Below are 20332 nucleotides of genomic sequence, written 5' to 3'. Positions count from 1 at the left end.
AGCGTTGGCGTGGGTTTCCGGCTGTGTTCGCGACGCCTGGGGAGGATTGTGGGGGCGCTGTGCTGCCACCTCTTGGTCTCTGTTCCGTGTTCCCTCCGTGCACTCAGGGGTCCGTCCCTGTACCCCCACGCTTCTCAGTCCCCGACTTTCGCTCTGGGAGCCCTGGCTGGGTGCCGAGAGTGGGGCTGGGTCGTGTGCGACCGCCCCTCCACCCCCCACAAGGCAGCGTCCTGTGAAAAAGAAAGGTACGCCCTCGGCTTTCCCCTCAGTCATAACGTTGGATGTTGTGGATGGTTAAACAGTTTGGGTCTTTGAACACTATGCTTTGTAATTATTATGAGTTAGTGGTGAAAATGCTCGCATTACCGCCAGAGTTGAATTACTCTTTTCTAGAGGCCCGCCCCTCCGTGGTCCGTGGACACTCAGGCTGGCTTTGCGATAATTGCTGCATTTTTCCTTCCTTCTCTCCTTTTCCCCCTCCTCTTTAGTGGGGAATGAAATATGAAATATTTACATTGTTGTTAGACTGCCTTAGATGGTCCACGTTGATTCCTCTAAGATAACTTTGTGAGTGGCCCTCCCGGTCGGGTCAGGTTTCCTGTCATGTCCTCAGGGGCTGTGTCACTGAGGATGTGCCATCCTCACCACACTAAGTTTTCAGTAAGCATGTCCCAGACGAGACCCATTGCTTTGCCTGTAAGTCCCTTGAGCGTGGTGCCTTTGCGACTCCCACGTGGCCTCTTGTTCAGACATGGGCTAGGGTGTGATTGCATCGAACTGACAGGGCAAAAAGTATAGTACTGTGTGAATGCGCTGTTTTTAAGCGTTTAGGATAAAACTTTTTAACCCTGCTGAATTTCCTTTGGGGCCTGGGCTTTTGCTGATTTTTCATGACTTATTTACAGCATACTGTGGAGTGCTTTGTATATTTTTAGAGCGCGCTATAATAGTTAATTTGGTAATTCATGAATGCAGCTGTCACTGGGAAAACAGACCCAGAAAAGATAACTGGATTTTCTTTGGCTGAAATGAAATTCAAATCATTGCTGAATTGAATTCATCTTTTTTTTCTCGTTTCCCTTCACCCCCATTTTCTTGTCTTTCAGTGGTCTCACAACCAAGCCACCCAAGGGACAGTTGTCCTAGCTGCCTTCTTTTCCATCGCCTTCAACCAAGTACTTGTGATTCTGTCATCTATCCCTTCTTCATACCCCCCCCCCCAAGTAATTTAGGGCCTCACCATTTTTTCACATTATTATGTTAAGTAGCTTCTCTCTGCCTGCCTTAAATACTTTCAATTCCAACCCTCCACACTGCTGCCAGAGTGATTTTTCTAAAGCACAAATCTGTCATTTCCCTATTAAATCTTTCAGTGGCTTCCAGTCACCCAGAGCAGAATTTCTCAAACCTAAGTAGATACCTAGGATTTTCTATGGTGAACTTAAAATATGTTCAGTACCTTAGATATATGCAAATATAAAACTCTATATAAACTCCTTATGTTGTATCTTTTGAACGACTATAATGCTCAAACAGTTGTACATTAAATGAAGCAAAACTATGAAACAATGCTTATTCATTGATACTGGTGAGACTGTTTGCCGGACCTGTCATGCTTCACTGGTCTGGGGGCATAAATTCCTTACAGAAAGACCTGCCCTTACTGCCCTTGACTAAGAGATTACCCAGTGACTTCACCTCTTTTCTTTATTTAAACCACTGAAAACCTTCCTTTGTTCCTTGTGTCAGGATTTCATTTGACCTTCACTTGACAAACATCACTTACATAAAATAGTCTCCATGTCTCTCATTAACCTGTGCCAATGACAAATAGTCCCACTTGTTAGCCGGTGCAGTGCTAAACACAAACGTGATTTGAAATCTTGTGACAGTAATCAATCAAAGGGATGATCTAGAGTATCCTTTTGTTAAAAAAAATTTTGTTTAGATTTTTATCAAATTGAAAAAATAAAAAGTATCCCTAGGGAAATATCATCTTGAGACTATATGTACCAATCCCTCAAGGTCTGTTTAGGTGCTTTATAGGACAAAGTCTGTAAGTCTCAGTGTAGTATCCAGGGCACTCTGTTATCTGCATCTCGCCCACATTTTCAGCCTCAGCTTTGCCCATCCTTCCCATTTGCTTCTGTGGTTCTGACATGTTTCCTCCTTGCTCAAGCCAGGGTCCCTTTACATTTAAATTTTTCTTTATCCGGAGCTCCCTTCCTCTCCTCTTATCCATTTATCTCAAGACACATGTCAGGTATCTCAGCTCCTCTCAGACACTTTTCCTGACCCTTCCATCTTAGTGGCCTCTTCTCTCATGTTTCTCTGCATTCACTGGCTGTGGCACTATATTAGAATTGTTTGTCTGTCTTCCCAACATTTGTTTAGAGAGGTCCATTCATTCAACATCCATATGCATTAACCACATTTTAGGCACTGTGCTATCGATGCATATGTATGTTGAATGAATGTTAGTCACTCAGTCGTGTCCAACTTTTTGTGACCCCATTGACTGTAGTCCACCAGGCTCCTCTGTCCATGGGATTCTCTAGGCAAGAATACTGGAGTGGGTTGCCGTTTCCTTCTCTAGGGGACCTTCCCAACTCAGGGATCGAACCCAGATCTTCTACATTGCAGGCAGTTTCTTTACCATTTGAGCTACCAGGGAAGCCCATGTTGAATGAATGGGCTATTCCAAAAACAATGTAGGTATAGATTCTATTATCATTAACTAATAAAAAGCAGAGACATTATTTTGCGAGCAAAGGTCCGTCTGGTCAAGGCTATGGTTTTTCCAGTGGTCACGTATGGATGTAAGAGTTGTACTGTGAAGAAAGCTGAGCGCCGAAAAATTGATGCTTTTGAACTGTGGTGTTGGAGAAGACTCTTGAGAGTCCCTTGGACTGCAGGGAGATCCAACCAGTCCATCCTGAAGGAGATCAGTCCTGGGTGTTCATTGGAAGGACTGATGCTGAAGCTGAAACTCCAGTACTTTGGCCACCTCATGCGAAGAGTTGACTCATTGGAAAAGACCCTGATGGTGGGAGGGATTGGGGGCAGGAGGAGAAGGGGACGACAGAGGATGAGATGGCTGGATGGCATCACCGACTCGATGGACATGGGTTTCGGTAGACTCCAGGAGTTGGTGATGGACAGGGAGGCCTGGCGTGCTGCGATTCATGGAGTCGCAGAGTCGGACACGACTGAGCGACTGAACTGAACTGAACTGAAGTACTTTTAACTTAGAATTATATTTAGTCTTTATCCTTTAAATGTAGGAAACCACAATATTAATAAGAAGAAATGTTGTTTTATTCACTGAATTGTGTCTGCCTCTTTTGCAACCCCATGGACTAGCCCACCAGCCTCCGCTGTCTATGGGATTTCCCAGGCAAGAATACTGGAATAGGTTGCCATTTCCTTCTCCAAGGGATCTTCCTGACCCAGGGATTGAACCTGTGTCCCCTGCTTTGCAGACGGATTCTTTACGCTGAGCCAACAGGGAGACCCAGCCAATAAGAAGAAATAATTTTTTAAAAAACTTTTATCCCTAACAGTTCTCCCTATAAAGTGGATATTTTCTTGTTGAAGGTAAAATGGCATAAACCCCTAGCTTAAGATTAGGAAATGACTTCTCTTAATTTGGGGCATAGAACAAACATTAATTCTTATTTTTTAATTCTGTGTCTATATGATGCTTTGAGAATACTTAACCATCCTTGCCATGGTACTTTCAAGATGAAGAAGAGGCGATAAGAGTTCAGAAGTTAATAAAATGCTTTTTGTTCATATATTTTGTTTAAAGAGGGATAACAGAATAAATATATAAAGCACTCTGGTTATTAAACCTAAACATTTGCTCAGAGACAAAAAAATTTGAACCAAGGCCACAAGAGGTCATTCATTCAACATGTAATTATTTTCATCTACAATGTGGTGGGAACTATTTTGGCATAGGGTTTAACTGGTCAGAGAACAAGATCCTCACATGTCCAGGGAGATAGACAGTAAATAAATTTTAAAAATATTTTCAGGTAGTGATAAAGTACTGTGAAGAAGATAAAACACGGGGATGTGCTTGATAGTGAATGGTCGGGAGCCCTGCTGTACCCAGAATGGTCAGGAAAGGCCTTTCTGCAGAGTGGAGTTTTGAACTGAGCCTGAAGTGAGGATGAGGCAATCTGCACAGAACTAAAGTTAGAGTAGTTCAGGCAGAGGGATGCTCCAAAGCAGGGTCCCCAGGGCAATAACAACGTTGGATTATTCTAAAACTATCGTAAGGCTAGTATGCCTTGTCAGGAGTAACGAGTTTTGGATTTTATTCTGTGGTGAAGGGAAGCCGTAGGATGCTCTGAAGAAGGAAAGTAGCATGATCTAATTTGTTTTAATAAGATCATTGTGGCTATAGTGTAGAGAATAGACTGCAGTGGCATGAGAATGGAAACAAGGAGATGGTGGCTGTTGCACTGGTCCAGATAAGAGATGGTAAATGAGCTAGAGTGGTAGGAGGAGAGATGGAAAGAAGGGAACAGATTCAGGATATATTTATATTAAAAGTAGAATTGACAGGACTTCTGATGATTTGAATATTAAAGGTATTAAATAAAACATATTAAAGATATTAAATAAAAAGTCAAGTTCAGTTCAGTTCACTCAGTCGTGTCTGACTCTTTGCAACCTCATGGACTGCAGCACGCCAGGCCTCCCTGTCCATCACCAACTCCCAGAGCTTGCTCAAACTCATGTCCATTGAGTTGGTGATGCCATCCAACCATCTCATTCTCTGTTGTCCCCTTCTCCTGCCTTCAGTATTTCCCAACATCAGGGTCTTTTCCAGTGAGTCAGTTCTTCACATCAAGTGGCCAGAGTATTGGAGTTTCAGCTTCAGCAAGCAGAACCACAAGCATCCCAAACTCCCAAGAAAAAATGGGAAGCAGGGAAATACTTGATGTGCTGTCAATGAAGGAAACAAAGATTTTATTAACACTTTAGCATTATAGACATTAATGCTGGAGAATGTTAGGATCTGTTCTATGGCTGGGGCATGTGGAAAGAGAGGAATAAAATCAAGCCAGAAATAGACAGGGGTCAGAGCTTGTTGGTCCATGGCAATGTGATGGAAAGAAATCTCTGTAGAGTGATGTGATATTCCCCTTAAGAGATAGTTGTGTACAGCATCAGGGCAAGAGTGAAGCAGACCAGTTAGCAAATTAATTGTGTAGTTTGGGTGAGAGTGAGTCATTTTTGGAAATTTATTTTGAAATTAATTGAAGCTTTTAACTTTAAATTTGGTTTTTATTTTTCTCTGTGTATCTTAATGATATGTAGTATCATTAAATGTACATTTAATGATGTACTACATTGTAGTACAAATATGTAGTACATTCATTCATATGCAAAATCCAGAAAGATTTAGGTTTAAAGGATCAGTAGTGAATTTTGAAAGCTATTTATTTTAAAAAGTATTTTACTTATTAAAAAGAATATGTATCGCTAAGATGGCATAACATATAAATAATAAATAAAGTGAATACCCAGATAGCTATTATTAAGCTATTATTATTAAGCTATTATTATTAATGTTCTATTAAGACAGAACATTACCTAAAATTTTGACATCTATGTGCCAGTCCTGGTTCTTGGATTCCTCTTTTCTCTTAATATAAATAAAACATTAAGGTTTGAATGTTTTTGAGCATCATGTAAATTGAATCATACTGCATATATGTACTCTTATACAGGTTGTCTTTTTTTTTTTTTCAACATTATACTTGACAAAGTACCTGTAGGTTAATTTCATTTATTTTTACCAATATATAGTAGTTCATTGTGTGAATTTTCTACAGTTTATTTATCCATTTTCTATTGGCTGGGCTTTTGCTTCTTTGGGGCTTTTTATTCCTAGAAAAGTGCTGCTATAGACCTTAAACCTGTCTTTTGGTACACACATTAAAGAAGGTGTTCATTTTCTATTGCTACATAGCAAATTACCCCAAACTAAGCACCTTAACTAACACCGATTTATTGTCTTTTTTTTTTTCTCATAACACCGATAACTACTTGTCAGTATCATTTATCGAAGGGGGTCCTCATTTCTCCACAGATCTGTAGTGCTAACTCTGTTTATCAAGTTTACATTCATAATCTATTTTTAGGCTCTATTTTCTGGTCTGTTTTTCTATCCCCAGGTTAATGAATACCTGACCACTTTTAGGCTTTCGAGCTAATAGAGCAAGACCTCTACTTTATTGCTTTTCTTTAGGAGGGTGTTACTTAGGGTTTTGGGGTTTTTTTTTTTTTTTTTTTTTTTTTTTGCCATTTGCACTTGCCCTTTCATCTACATTTTAAAATCCATTTAAGTTCTGCAGAAACCTTATTGAAATTTTGGTTGGGATGACATTAAATCTACCTGTCAGTTTGAGGAGAACTGACATCTTTACCATATATCAAATTATCCTATCTCTGAAAACAGTATATCTCTCCATTTATTTGGATCTTTTTTAATGTCTTAGCTCAGTTGGTAAAGAATCCGCCTGCAATGCAGGATACCCCGGTTCAATTCCTGGGTCATGATGATTCCCTGGAGAAAGGAAAGGCTACCCACTCCAGTATTCTTGGGCTTCCCTTGTGGCTCAGCTGGTAAAGAATCCACCTGCAATGTGGGAGACCTGGGTTTGCTTCCTGGGTTGGGAAGATCCCCTGGAGAAGGGAAAGGCTACCCACTCCAGTGTTCTGGCCTGGAGAATTCCATGGGACTGTATAGTCCGTGGGGTAACAAAGAGTCGGACACGACTGAGTGACTTTCACTAATGAAATTTTATAATATTTTTTTACTGCATAATTTGCAACTTTCTAAGTACAGTGTATTTTTGGTCAATATTGTAAATGGTATATTTTTAAGTTTAGGTTTTCTAACTATATTTTTGATAGTATATAAACATGCAATTGTCTGTATATTGATCTTATATTTAGCAACATTGTTTTTGTATATTGATCTTTTGCTTGCCAATGTTTATCTTTAATAGCGATAATTGTTATTTGTAAGGTTTGGGGGATTTTTCTACATAGCCAATCATGTCCTCTGGAAACTGTGACAGTTGTGTTAACTTCCTTCTCAATTCTTTTACCTTCTTTCCTCTTTTTTTTCTTTCTTTCTTTTTTTTTTTTTTTTGCTGTGTTGGCCAGGACCTCCAGTGCAGTGTTGAATAGAACCAGTGATAGTGAACCTCTTTGTCTTATTCATGTTTATAAATGAAATACTTCTAATATTTCACCATTAAGGATGACATCAGAGGGTTTCGATAGCTGCCTTTTGTCAGGTTAATGAAATTCTCATCCATTCTATATTTGCTAAAAGTCTTGTTCATTTTATTTTTAAATATGAATGGGTATTGAATTTTGTCAAAAACTTTCTCTGTAACTGCTGAGGTGATGATATAGTGTTTTCCTGTAGTCTGATAATGTGGTAATCACGTAAATATATTTTCTAATGTCAGACCAAAGTTGGGTTTAGATAAGTTTTTGTGATGTATTTTGTTTTTTAAACACTGTGGGAGTTGGGCAACTACTGGCTTCATTGCTCTCTTGGCTCCTTGGACCTTTGCTGGCTCTGAGGGTTTCTCTTTCTATCTAGCTGGTTTACTGGTGTATCTAATGTACCTGTCCAGCCTTTTAGGAATATTTAATAGCAGAAAGATTTTGGAGTTATCAGGTTCACCAAATTACCAGAACTAGAATTCCAGTTCCTCGTATTTTTAATGTAAAAAGCTTCCATTAATGTAAAATGTGATCACCTACCACCATTTCAGTCTTCCCTTCTTGTCTCTGTGCACAGTCATGCCCCTCCTTGCTGAAAACAAGGAAGCAGAATCATATGGTAGAAAGAGCCTGACATCGAGGGTCGGATGGCATAAGTTGCAGCACCAGCAGCACCAGTTACTGAAGTCTTGACCAAGCCACTTACTCTCTCTGAATATCCTTCAGTCATCTGCTAAGTGGAAACAGGATTGAAGTGAGAATCGCATTAATTTATAGACATGAACACACCGTTGTAGAGAGTTTAGGGAGGAGAAGGTGTTGATTAAGCAGCACAGAGGATTTTTCAGGGTGGAGATTTCGTGTGCCACTGTGGTGGTGCATCCATTAACACCACGCTTTTCTTTCTTCCAGTTGTGCCGCACATGGCTTGCAGGGTCTTAGTTCCTCGATTAGGAACTGAACCTGTGCCCCCTACCGTGGGAGTGTGGCTTCTGAACTAGTGGACAGCCAGGGAAGTCCCACACTGTGCATATAGTAAAACTCACATAGCTTAACAGTGGGCTTCCCTGGTAGTTCAGCAGTAAAGAATACACCTACCACTGCAGGAGATGCAGGTTCGATCCCTGGATTGGAAAGATCTCTTAGAGAGGGAAATGGCTACCCACTCGTGTTCTTGCCTGGAGAATTCCACAGACAGAGGAGCCTGGCAGGCCACAGTCCATAGGATCACAAAAGAGTCGGACATGACGTAACAATTAAACAGCAACAACAACATAGCCTTATAGCACAAAGAGTAGAATTTAATATATGCAAAATTTTAAAAACAAGAGGAAGAGGGGGTTCCAGGATATAATGCAGACTGAGACAAAAGAATCTAGCGGTATTACAAAAGTATGCAGTGATCTCACTGAAAGGGGTCAGGGAAAGTTGCTGACCTAAGTGACGTTGAGGCTGCGAGACTAAAAGCAGTAGGAACTATGCATAAGTACTGTCCTCTAGTCGATAAAAGTTTCCCACAGATATGGGTTAATAATTCTGAAACTACTTCACATGTGTACTGGAATTGAACAATTAATAACTGCCTGGTGGATGATGACAGCCAGATTTCTTACTGTTGGTGTGGGAGATTGTAGACAACCAAGAGTGGAAGGCTAGTATGATCAGGTGGTAATGGATTAGAGTTGGAGACATAAGTATAAACTCTAGTTTAACTTAACTGTAGATACAGATGGATATACATGGAAACATTTGTAGATAAAGATATTTGTATATGCATGGTGTAGTATACACACATATATTTCCTTGCTTTGTCAGTTGAGAGGGCCCAGAAGTGAGGACAACCTAATAGCAAAGAGCACACCCAATGCCCAGACCATTCTCTAATAAAAGTAACAAACACCCTTTAGAGAAATGGCTGATTCTAGGACTGGGTCAAGGAATATACAGGAGTCTGCAACATCTTGTAGTGCCAGAAAGTAAGGAAGTACTCAAAAACACACTGATGAGAATGTGTCAAAAGGATATAGGAGGCAACTGAAAGAGGTTTTTCATGGCCACAGCAGGAAAGTTTGAACAGCAAAATCAAATAGTATTGGGTTATAACCCAAAGTTTAAAGTAAATATCTGTGAGTCCATACTGATATAAACAAGTGGTTGAATTAAATAAATGGGGAAGAAGAAACAAATCTGTGCAAAAAATTTCCAAATAACTTCTGTAGACACTCCACCCTTAAGGAGGTGGAGCATAACTCTCTCCTCCTTAAAGGTTGGTTGTGCATAGTAACTTCCTGCCTAAGAGTATGGTATGGAAGGTGGGGGACGTAACTTTACAGTAGAAACCTGTCAGTCACTAACTCACCACTTTATCAAGGTTAACATCAGCAGTGGTAAGTCATGTTCATATCATGTACCCTTGATGTGATGTGATAAGGATGACATTTTTTCCTCCCTAAAGCCTGTCACCTCAGTCTAATCGTAAGGAAAAACATCTGATGACATTTTTCTAAAGATAACGGCGGGGGGGGGGGGGCATTCTAAAGATAACTGATCAATACTTCTCAAAACTGTCAAGGTCTTCAAAAACAAAGTGTGAGAAACTTTTAGAGCCAAAGAGGAGCCTAAGGAGACCTGATGACAAAGTGTCGTGTGGTGCCGTGGATGGTAACCCGGAAGAGAAAAAGGATGTTAGGGTAAAATGAAGGAAATCTGAATAAGTTATGAACTTAAGTTTATAATTATATGTTAATATTGACTTGTTAATGGTAACAAATACACTATACTAATGTAAGATTTTAATAATAGGGGAAACTATGTCAGCTATATGGGAATTCTTTGTACTATCTGCAACTTTTCTGTAAACCGAAAACCGTTCTAAAATTGAAAGTTTACTTTAAAAATACAACACTGACTACCACTGAACAGAGGCCGCATTGCCTTAGTGGTTGAGAAGATGAGCTCAGGTACCAGCCTGCCTGGGTTCAGATCTCAGTCTCACTACTCATTAGCTATGTGAACCTGGTTATCCTAATTAACTAGAATTACTTAATCTCTATGTGCCTCAAGTTACTTATCTGTTAGATTCTTCAGAGGACTGAATGAGTTAATGTATGTAAAGCACTTAGAGTAATGCCATACACATTCAGCACTATATAATTGTTTGAGTGTATTTATTAATATCATTACTTCTTTACTTTTCATTTTGGGGGATTTCTGATTATAGCTGAATTTCACTGACTATCCATCAGCATACTGAGTTTTAGCTTGGCATTCTGACAAAACAGTATTCATAGTTTGTGTGTAAGGGGAAATCATCAGGATGGTAAGATTCCTTATTAAAATATCCATTTCCCTTGTTAAACTGGTGTTCTTTACAAAGCACTGCCTACAGCACAAACCCCTTAGATTTAGGCTTCAGCACCTAAAATTTTGGTAATATGTGAAGCAAAATGGAATGAATGTATTATAGAAACATGTTTTTAGGCCTTTTACTTCTCTGCCTAGAATACATACGAACCCTTCAGAAAACCCATTGTAGATCAGCAGTTCAGGTAGAATAGAGTTTTGAGTAGAACATAGAATTTGGAATCAGGAGACTAACTTGGAGTGTGGGTTCTTGTAGCTGTGTGATCAAGGCAGCTCATTAATCCCTTTGAGCCTCTAGTCCCATCTGTAAAACAGTAATAACAGGAATGCGTCCTGCCTTCCTCCCTAGCATATAGAATTATTGTAAGGATTAGGTGTGAAAATGAATGTGAGAGCTTCTGTAAGTTGTAAAACCTGTACAAGTATTATTTGTATAATAATCTCAGGTTTTCAACCACAGTTCAACTCTAATGGAGCTTGATAGTCCTATTAAGTGTTGGCGGTCATCTATATACCTTTACTTACTTATTATGTAGTAAATTGAAGTCATTTGATTTTAAAATGCTTTAGATGGTATATTTTCTCACAGGACTTTAGTTTTTGTGATGTTTTTCTTTGGCCTAACAAAGGAAGGCATTATTTTAATCTGGAGTTGTCTCTTTAAGGTGGCAGTTTGAGGAAATGATTTCCAAGCTCTTCCCTGAAGTTGCCTATATAGAGAACACAAAAGTGTGTCCCTGTAATTTAGGAAGTTGTCTCCTCCAGATAAGAGACCTTCTTGTCCTGGTGTGGAGCTGACCAGTAGAGGGTGCACGAGCTTTCCCAGAAGCTAGGCTGGGCAGACCTGACTGGAGCCATCTGTCTGATGAGTAACAAGTACTATAAATGAAAAGGTTCTAGCACATCAGAAACACAGTCACCAAACGGAAAGAGACAGCAGCCGTAATGTCACACAGCACTGTAGGAAGTACCTGCCCTAGTTGGTGAACAGGAAGTTTCTGGGTAATTGGAATTTGACATTCTAAGGTGGGTTATTTGTCTGATTGGCACCTCGTCCTGCTACTGTTTGTCATTTCAGAACTTCTTTCTCTTTCCAGGTTCTTTGCCTCACCCTCTTAGCATCTGTAATTATCTGCCTCACCTGGTCTAAAAAGTTGGGATTTTTAAAAAGTAACCTTTCCCTGGACTTCTTTGACCCTAAGGTATTTGGGTCCTGAATCCAGTCAGCTATAGCATCCTGTCAGGGTCCCTCTAACCAAACTCTTACAGATTCCATGGCATCTTTTCCTCCATGGAAATGGGTGACCGTCAGAAAATTTGTTAACTTTTTAGTGTTACTTCACTGCCCGTATCATCTTTTCTCCTCTTCCTTCCCAAGCGTGGATAGTACATAGAATGTATATACTTGAAAGTGAAAGTGAAAGTTGCTCAGTTGTGTCCGACTTTTTGCAACCCCATGGACTGTATAGTCCATGGAATTCTCCAGGCCAGAATAATGGAGTAGGTAGCCTTTCCCTTCTCCTGGGGATCTTCCCAACCCAGTGATCGAACCCAGGTCTCCTGCATTGCAGGCGGATTCTTTACCAACTGAGCTATTAGGGAAGGCCGTGTATATACGTAATGGTTTTAAAAATAATTTTTTATTCTGATTATAAAAGTACTTTGGGTTTTCTTGAAAAGAATATTTAGAGACATTAGGAAAATGTAAGGATATCCTCGACCTTTGAATCAGAGGGAACTCCTGTAAACTCTTCCAGACTTTTTCTGTGCATACATATGTGTATGTATTGGTGGGCATATGTGTGTATACATATATATATGCACACTGATTAATATATATATATTAATTTTTTAAAGAGGTTATACCATAGGTACTCTTTTGTACCTTTTTCAGTTCATTTCAGTCGCTCAGTCATGTCCGACTCTTTGCGACCCCATGAATCTTGTACCTTTTTAGCCCTACCTAATAAGTCATGGACTTCTTTCTATATCAACAAATTTAGGTTTTTACCAACATTTTAAGTAACTACATAGTCGGTCCTCTAAAGATGAGTATTTGGATTGTTTGCAACTTTGCAGTATAGTGCTATGATAAATCCTTAATATATTCTTCTGATTATATTCTTAAGATATATTTCTAGAAGTAGAGTGTCTATCAGATTTCTTATTTAAAAATGTTCATGTATTGCCACAGTTCCCTCAGGAAAGGTCTCTTGGTATAGTCTCCCTGACAGTGTTTGAGGATGCTTTTTACTGCATGCTACTGATCACAACATTTTACCTTTGCCAGAATGATAGTGAATAACACATTGCACCATTTTTAAAAAATTGGTGAACTTTCCACTCTCCACGTCACCCCAGAAAATTAAGGCAGTAGTTCTCAACTTTTTTGGTCACAGGACCCCTTGACACTCTGAAAAATTATAGAGGATCTCCAAGAGCTTTTATTTATGTGGATCATGGTTATCATTATTTACTGTATTAGAAATTAAACCTAAGAAAAAATGTAAATATTTAAGTCATTTTAAAATAGCAATAATAAGCCTGTTGCATATTAGCATGAATACCCTTTTTATTAAAAGTACCTATTTTTTTCAAAAGAAAAAATTAGAAGAGTAGCATGGTTTTATATTTTTGCAAATCTTAACGTATGGCTTAAAAGAAGATGATTAGATTCTTATATTTGCTTTTGCATTAAGTCTGTTATGTTGTTCTGGTTGATATATATGAAGGAAAGCTGATCTCACACAGATCTATAATTTTCTAGTTAAGAAAGGAGTGCTTGAATAGTCTATTCAGATAAGTATGAAGAATCTCACTTGATCCTATACTGATCCCAGTAAGTGGTAGTTTCTTAAATGTTAATTGCAATATAATATTTGAAATCATACCTGTGCATTTTTTTAATACTGTTACATTGAAATCCATGGTCTACCTTGCACTTTGAATCCTTTACCCATGCATGTTTTTGTGACATCATGTGTTGGCCATCTGGAAAATACTGGTTCACTGAGTTGTGCAGTTCTTCCAAATGTTGACACGTTTCATTATACAACATCAAAAATACTTTATTCTCATAAGAACAGTGTTTAAGTGTCAGTAAGCTCTTAAGCTCACAGTGGTGGACATAGGGTTTACAAAATTCTAATTTTTGCTTGAAAGTTTGAATTTTATCAGTGGCAACAAATGCTGTCCATTGTTTTCTTGACAGGCTTACTTTGTTTCTGAGAAAATACATTTTTAAAGTAAAAATGGTGTTCCATGAAAACAGTCTTTATTGCTTCTTCAAGGATACGCTTAAGTAAAATTGGCCTTTTGGGTTTTTTTCTTCAAATGTATGGTTGGTGAAGAAGGCATGACCTCCCCTAAAGTTTGGTGCTGTTCCCTTGATTCTGACCAAGGTACTAGCAATTTTGTCTACCATTGCCTATACACTGTTAGTGCAAATGTCACCACAGTAAAAAATGCAAATAACATGTTGATGGTATTATGAAAATATTTCTGACTTTTTGCAGACCCCCTTAAAGTGTCTTGGGAGCCACTAGGGATCTGAGGACCACATTCTGAGAACCCCTGGTCTAAGATAGTAGTCATAGGAACTCTTTCTCTTACCAGAGACTGATTTAGAAATAGTCTGTGATCCAATTCTGGCCAGTGAAATCTGAGAGCAAGTCTGTCGAAGAGCTTGTGAAAAGGTTTCTTCATTGCTAAAGAGACATAAGAAAGAGATGGTCCTTTTCTTCCTGTGCATATTGTCATGCCAGTGTGATGCCTGGAACCACTGCAACTATTTTGTAATTGACAAAGCCAACCAGCCTTAGAATGAAGGTGATGCTATTTAGAGCAAGATGGAGAAATGACATGAACCTGGGTCCTTGATGATTTTATAGAACTGAAGCCATACCAAGAAATTGCCCAACCTCTGGACTTACAGTTAAGAGAGAGAATATTCTCTTATTATTTGAGCCAGTTTGAATAGTGTCTTCTGTTACTTGCAGTCAAAAGCATCCCTAGAAGGTATTAATATTTATGAGTGATGAACATTTTTAAGTGTCAAAAATTAACATTTTTAGTGGCCATTTGCATTTCTTTTGTGAATGCTTACTGATGGTATTAGCACATTTTCTACAGAGGTCATTTTTAATTATTTTCTAAACATTCCTTACATATTAATCATATTAACACATTGTAACATTTTGTATATATATCCACTAATGTCTTGCATAGTGTGTCATTCTTATAAGCAATCAGTCTTTTTTCTTTTATACTTTATGTTGGCTTTGGTATCATATTTAAAAGAGTCTTTTATACCCCACTTTTTAGTAAGTGTTCACATATATTTTTTCTAGATCTATTAAAAAGTATTTTTACATTGAAAACTTTAATTCATCTGGAATTGATTTTGGTATTAGATGGAGCAAGGATGTAACTTTATTTTTTCTAAATGTGTGGGTGTGTGTGTTAGTCACTCAGTTGTGTCTGACTCTTTGTGATCCCATGGACTGTAGCCCCCCAGTCTCCTCTGTCCATGGGGCTTCCCAGGCTAGGATACTGGAAGTGGGTAGCCATTTGCTTCTCCAAAGGATCTTCCTGGTTCAATCCCTCAGTCTCCTGAATTGCAAGCAGATTCTTTACCATCTGAGTCACTAGGGAAGCCCAGGTAGCCCCTTTTCTTAATGCACTTCTTTGAATAGGCCAACCTTAACCTACTGATTTGAAAACTAGCTTTATTACAAAGGGAATTCTTGTATATAGGGACCGGGAAGCCTGGCGTTCTGCAGTCCATGGGGTCTCAGTCAGACATGACTTGGCAACTGAACCACAAATTCTGGCTCGTTTTTGGACTTTCTGTTCTCTTCCACTGCTTTGACTGTGTATCCTGGCACTGAAGACATGGCCAGGCCATTTTGCTTTGTAGAGTTTTGTAGTGTCTAAAGGACAAGGACTCCTCCCATCCTCCTTAACCCTACCCCAGGACAGTCAACAACACTCATTTTCCCTCCAGTATTTTCCTGATTCTTCCTATATGTCTATTCTTCCAGATGAACTTTAAACTATTTGTTCAGATTCCCCAAACATTTTTGGAACTTTGATTGGAATTAGTTTAATTTTGACCAGAATTTACATTTTTCACAATCTTGAGTTTTCAATTCCAAAAACCCACTGTCTTCCTTTTAATTATCTTCCATGCCCCTCTGTAGAGTTGTATAGCTTTCTTCTTATCATTCCTGTACATTTCTGAATAAATTTATTCCTAGATATTTCATATTTTTTGTTATAATCAGAAGAAGGATCTTTCCCTCTGTATATTTTGTTTTGATTATCAATTAAAAAAAAAAAACCCTTAAATCTAGCTCAATGTTTCCAGATAGTTTTGGCTTCTCAAAGCAGAATAAACAGAAAGGATACTATCATTTGTGGTAGTATAGTGTGGACTGTGTGATTTATGAGGTATGACTGTTGAGGACTGTTTAAGGAAACAGAACATACCAGAAACTATATATTAATGAATATGATCCTTCCAAGCTGGTTATGTTGGAAATCTATACATTTATGACAACAAGAACAATTTACTCTAAAGACAACAAAGAAATTTTTCTTGTAAGAAAAATTACCACCACTGAGAATATGAAAAAGAATTAACTTGCTATGAGGACGTTATCTGAAATAATGCTTTCAAAGATATTTTACTGTTATTGGAATAAATAGTAATCTCTTAATATGATTTATTTGAAAGGACAACCTTTATTTTGATGTGGAGTTGTAATTTTTAGTTAAGCAACATAACTTTGTAGATATGCCTTATGTTATCAGGTGTCAAAGAGATGGTTGACAGATTTTATGTGTTTGCTGTTGTTGTTGTTGTAAAAGAATCATTTAATCAGATTGTTTTTCTGTATTAAATAAGATTCAGTTGCCCCAGGCATTATGGATTGGCAGTGTTTCAGCTGTTTGGGAAAATGGAATTTGGAATTTGCCTGTTTTCTAAGATCATTTAAAATAAACAAATTTGTTTTCATCTACATTATGGATTTCAAAAGCATGTGTAGTCTAACCTGGTATCTTAATCATCAATTAAAATGCTCCTGTAGAAAATGTGATTCTGAACTCATAACAACTGACTTGTAGATGGTCTTAGAAATAAGACCTTTTGTATGTTGAAGATTACTGAGGTTTCTCTACATGTTGTGGTCCTTGAAAGTTAAGCCTATAATTAACATTCTCATTTATTCTTAAAGCAACTTGCTGTGGCATTATTATTCATGGGCTGATTGTTTTAATCATTGTTAAATGTATTGATTTTTTTCTTTTCTTGGCTGCACCCTGCTGGCATGTGGGATCTTACTTCCCTGACCAGGGATCAGACCCACACCTCCTGCATTGACAGGGTGGAATCTTAATCACTCACCTGCCAGGGAAGTCCCTGTATTGATGTTTTAGTTTATATATAATTTCTTGGAATAAGTTTATTATATGTTAAGTAAAGAATGCTTGTATTCTCTTTTTTTTTTCCTTTGGGTGGGTGAGGAGTCTGGCTCTAGGTTGGAATTGGATGTGTGATCTTTCAGACCTGACTGTAAGCAATTATAAGTCTTTTCCTGCAAGGCCTCATTGAAAGAATTGGTGCATACCAGTGTGGGCACCAGAATCAGTACACAACCAGTGCATTGCCATTTTCTGGAGGGATTTCAGTCAAGACCTCCTTCCCTCTGTCCCCCAACTCACCTCGTGTGTGTGGCCATTGTCTTATGTACATCTGCCTTCTGATTAAGTTGATTCATGTATGTTGCTTCAGTGGCCTAGTTAAGGTCACGTTTCTAAACCCAGTCAGCCTATACTTATGGGAAACACCTGTTGAGGAAACCAAACATACTCCAATCACAATCTTCCAACCTAATTTTAGCTTGCCGACAAAGGTCCTTCTAGTCAAAGCTATGGTTTTTCCAGTAGTCATGTATGGATGTGAGAGCTGTACTATAAAGAAAGCTTTGAAAGCCAAAGAATTGATGTTTTTGAACTGTGATGTTGGAGAAGACTCTTGAGAGTCCCTTGGACAGCACGGAGATCAAACCAGTCCATCCTAAAGGAAATCAGTCCTGAATATTCTTTGGAAGGACTGATGCTGAAGCTGAATACTTTGGCCACCTGATTCAAAGAACGGGCTCATTGGAAAAGACCCTGATGCTGGGCAAGATTGAGGGCAGGAGGAGAAGGGGACGACAGAGGATGAGATGGTTGGATGGCATCACCAACTCAAAGAACATGAGTTTAAGCAAACTCTGGGAGGTGGTGATGGACAGGGAAGCCTGCTGTGCTGCAGTCCATGGAGTCGCAAAGAGTCTGACGTGGCTGAGTGAACTGAACTGAACTGAATTAAATTTTAGCTAGCTTGCTGTATACTAGAAAACAGGACCTGCTAGCCTTATAACAAAATCCCTAACCTCCTAGGCAATCATGCCCTGTTTCCATATTGCCTCTTCTATTGTGCTATAAAACCAGCTCTTGCCCAGAACAACTTGGGAAGAGTGCTCCACTGCTTGTGAGGCACTGTACCCCCCAATCCATGTATGATTTTCCTTTGAAAAAAGACATCAATCTCATTACTGAATTGTTTTAGTTTTTTTGATTTGACAGTTCCTAGACCAGATGCCTGCTTTCAGATGACTCCTTACTGGGAGCCTCAGAGGAGACACTCTGGACTTTTTCCCTCTTCCTGACCCATCCACTCACTGTCCATGGGCCCACAGAAAGGCATTAGTCTCTTTTTCAGGGGTCCTGGGTGGTGAGACAGTTTCTCCCATCATGTTGGCATCCACTTAATCTTTTCCTAGTGCCATTCTACACTGGGAAGGAAGCTAGGGCCTCTTTTTCCTCTTGCTTGCACTGTTACAGCAAGTAAAAGACTTGGGTGTTACTTTCAGTTTGTCTTTTTGTCCTAAGGGATCACCTCAATACCTGCCTGCTTCACAGTGGAAAGTGGGAATGGTGTTCCTAATTTGTTATTTTGTTATTTCGTTATTTTGCCCTTTAGAAGTGTTTCTGGAATTCACTCAATTTGACTTTACATTTGTGAAACACAGCAGTGGAGTTTTCACTGTTCTTTGTATAAACTTTTTGACTTAGGAATTGTCTCCATCTTACAAATGAGCCTTAGGCAAATTATGTGACTTTCCCCAAAATCATAATGGATTGGTTGGACCATGATTTAAACTTGAGGCTTATTCTGTTCTCAGTTCAGCACTCTCTACTTCACTGGTAAATTAAGTCTTTCACTTTCTTGGAAAGTTGGGGATACTTTAGGGCTGTATAATAAACATAGTGGAAGACTTGACCCTGTAGTATTCATAAAGCCATATGGAGACTGTAAGAAGAGCCAGACTAATGGTAACAACAGTAGTATCAACTATTGAGCACTTACATGCACCCAGCAGTGTGCTACATATATGCTAGATAGATCACCTCCTATGTTGTTATTTAGTTGCTAAGTCATGTGCAACTCTTTTGCAACCCCATGGACTGTAGCCTGTCAGGTTCCTCTGTCCATGGGATTTCCCAGGCAAGAATACTGGAATGGGTTGCCATTTACTTTTCCAATTGATTAACCTCATATTTTGCAGTAAACTTATTAGTCACATGTTATTGAGGAAATTGAGGTTAACAAAATTAAGTATCATGTCAGAGGTTATGTGGTAGTAAGTGGCAGAGCCTGGATTCAACTTAATCCAAACCCTTTTTCTCTTCATCTGAAATGGTTTTCAAAGGAGAATTGAGGTGATTCTGCCCGACTTGGAGCATTTCTGCTGTTAAGAAGAAGTGGGAGAAGAATTTTCTAGAACAGAATCTTCTAATACTGTATTACTCAATGTTGAAAAATATATAAACCTCCATTTAAAGGAAAAATATTCTCCCTGAGTTAATGTGTTGCATAAATCTGGATATAAGTTCCTTGTGCAGAGCTCATTTTCAACTATAAAGTCAAAAATAAGCACAGATAAAACCACAAAGCCCATAAAGTTCAAATTAGCAACATTTTAATGTGACTGCTGCTGTTTTACCAAAACTGAACTGCGGCTCTCAGTATAAGCAAGGTGCTGACCACCACCACATAGGCTCTTTTGACTTCACCCCATCTGTACTGTGTGCGCTGTGTGTCTTCTTAATTCCCTCACCACTTGTCTCGATTCCGAATACTGCAGAATCTTTTACAGTGTGCCGTGTACTCAGATGTATCACTTCCATCCGTGTTGCTTGTTGCAACAAGATCATAAATGCACATATAGGCCCTGAAATCAAGTAAATTTTACACATTTGCTCGTATTGATTTTATTTTTGGGTTATCATAATATGCAATTTAAAAAAATTGTCATAGACTCTTAGATGTGTCTAATGGGGGATTGATCCTGAGGAGCAAAGGATGGAGATTTGTTATAATGACCTGCTAAATGTTAAAATGAGGTAGTGGATGGGAGTCTATATTTCAGCTTTTTGTCCATGCTAAAAAGTTTTTTTTTCCCTAGGTGTTCATGACCTATGGTTCTCCCACATTGTAAAAGTCTCTGATTCAAAGCAAAATTTCCATCTCCTCATTACAGTGTTACTGTTTTTGTTACTAGGTGATACTGGTTAACAAACTCAGAAGGCCTGATTACTAACCAGGACTTTCTGTCTGTCTTTACTTCACCTTGTTTCCTGTTAGACCCAGACT

The 20332-nt window shown here is 38.8% G+C and overlaps 1 protein-coding gene across 4 annotated transcripts in view; it reads left to right on the top strand.

Moving 5' to 3' along the window:
• Window positions 1-19: 19 nt before the first annotated feature.
• The window catches only part of METTL8 (methyltransferase 8, tRNA N3-cytidine), an 81432-nt gene continuing 61119 nt past the window's right edge, over window positions 20-20332 (top strand). For 3 of the 4 annotated variants that reach the window (XM_065931750.1, XM_065931749.1, XM_065931746.1), the window contains exon 1: window positions 20-245. The gene's annotated coding sequence lies outside the window, so the exon portion shown is untranslated. Of the gene's footprint in view, window positions 246-11535; window positions 11653-20332 lie in introns of those variants that run through there. The other variant, XM_065931747.1, reaches the window with a different exon arrangement.

The sequence above is a fragment of the Muntiacus reevesi genome, chromosome 3, assembly GCF_963930625.1.
Source record: "Muntiacus reevesi chromosome 3, mMunRee1.1, whole genome shotgun sequence".
Taxonomy (NCBI): Eukaryota; Metazoa; Chordata; class Mammalia; order Artiodactyla; family Cervidae; genus Muntiacus; species Muntiacus reevesi.
The sequence above is the reverse complement of the archived record's forward strand: the minus strand, read 5'-3'. Positions and strand labels throughout refer to the sequence as shown.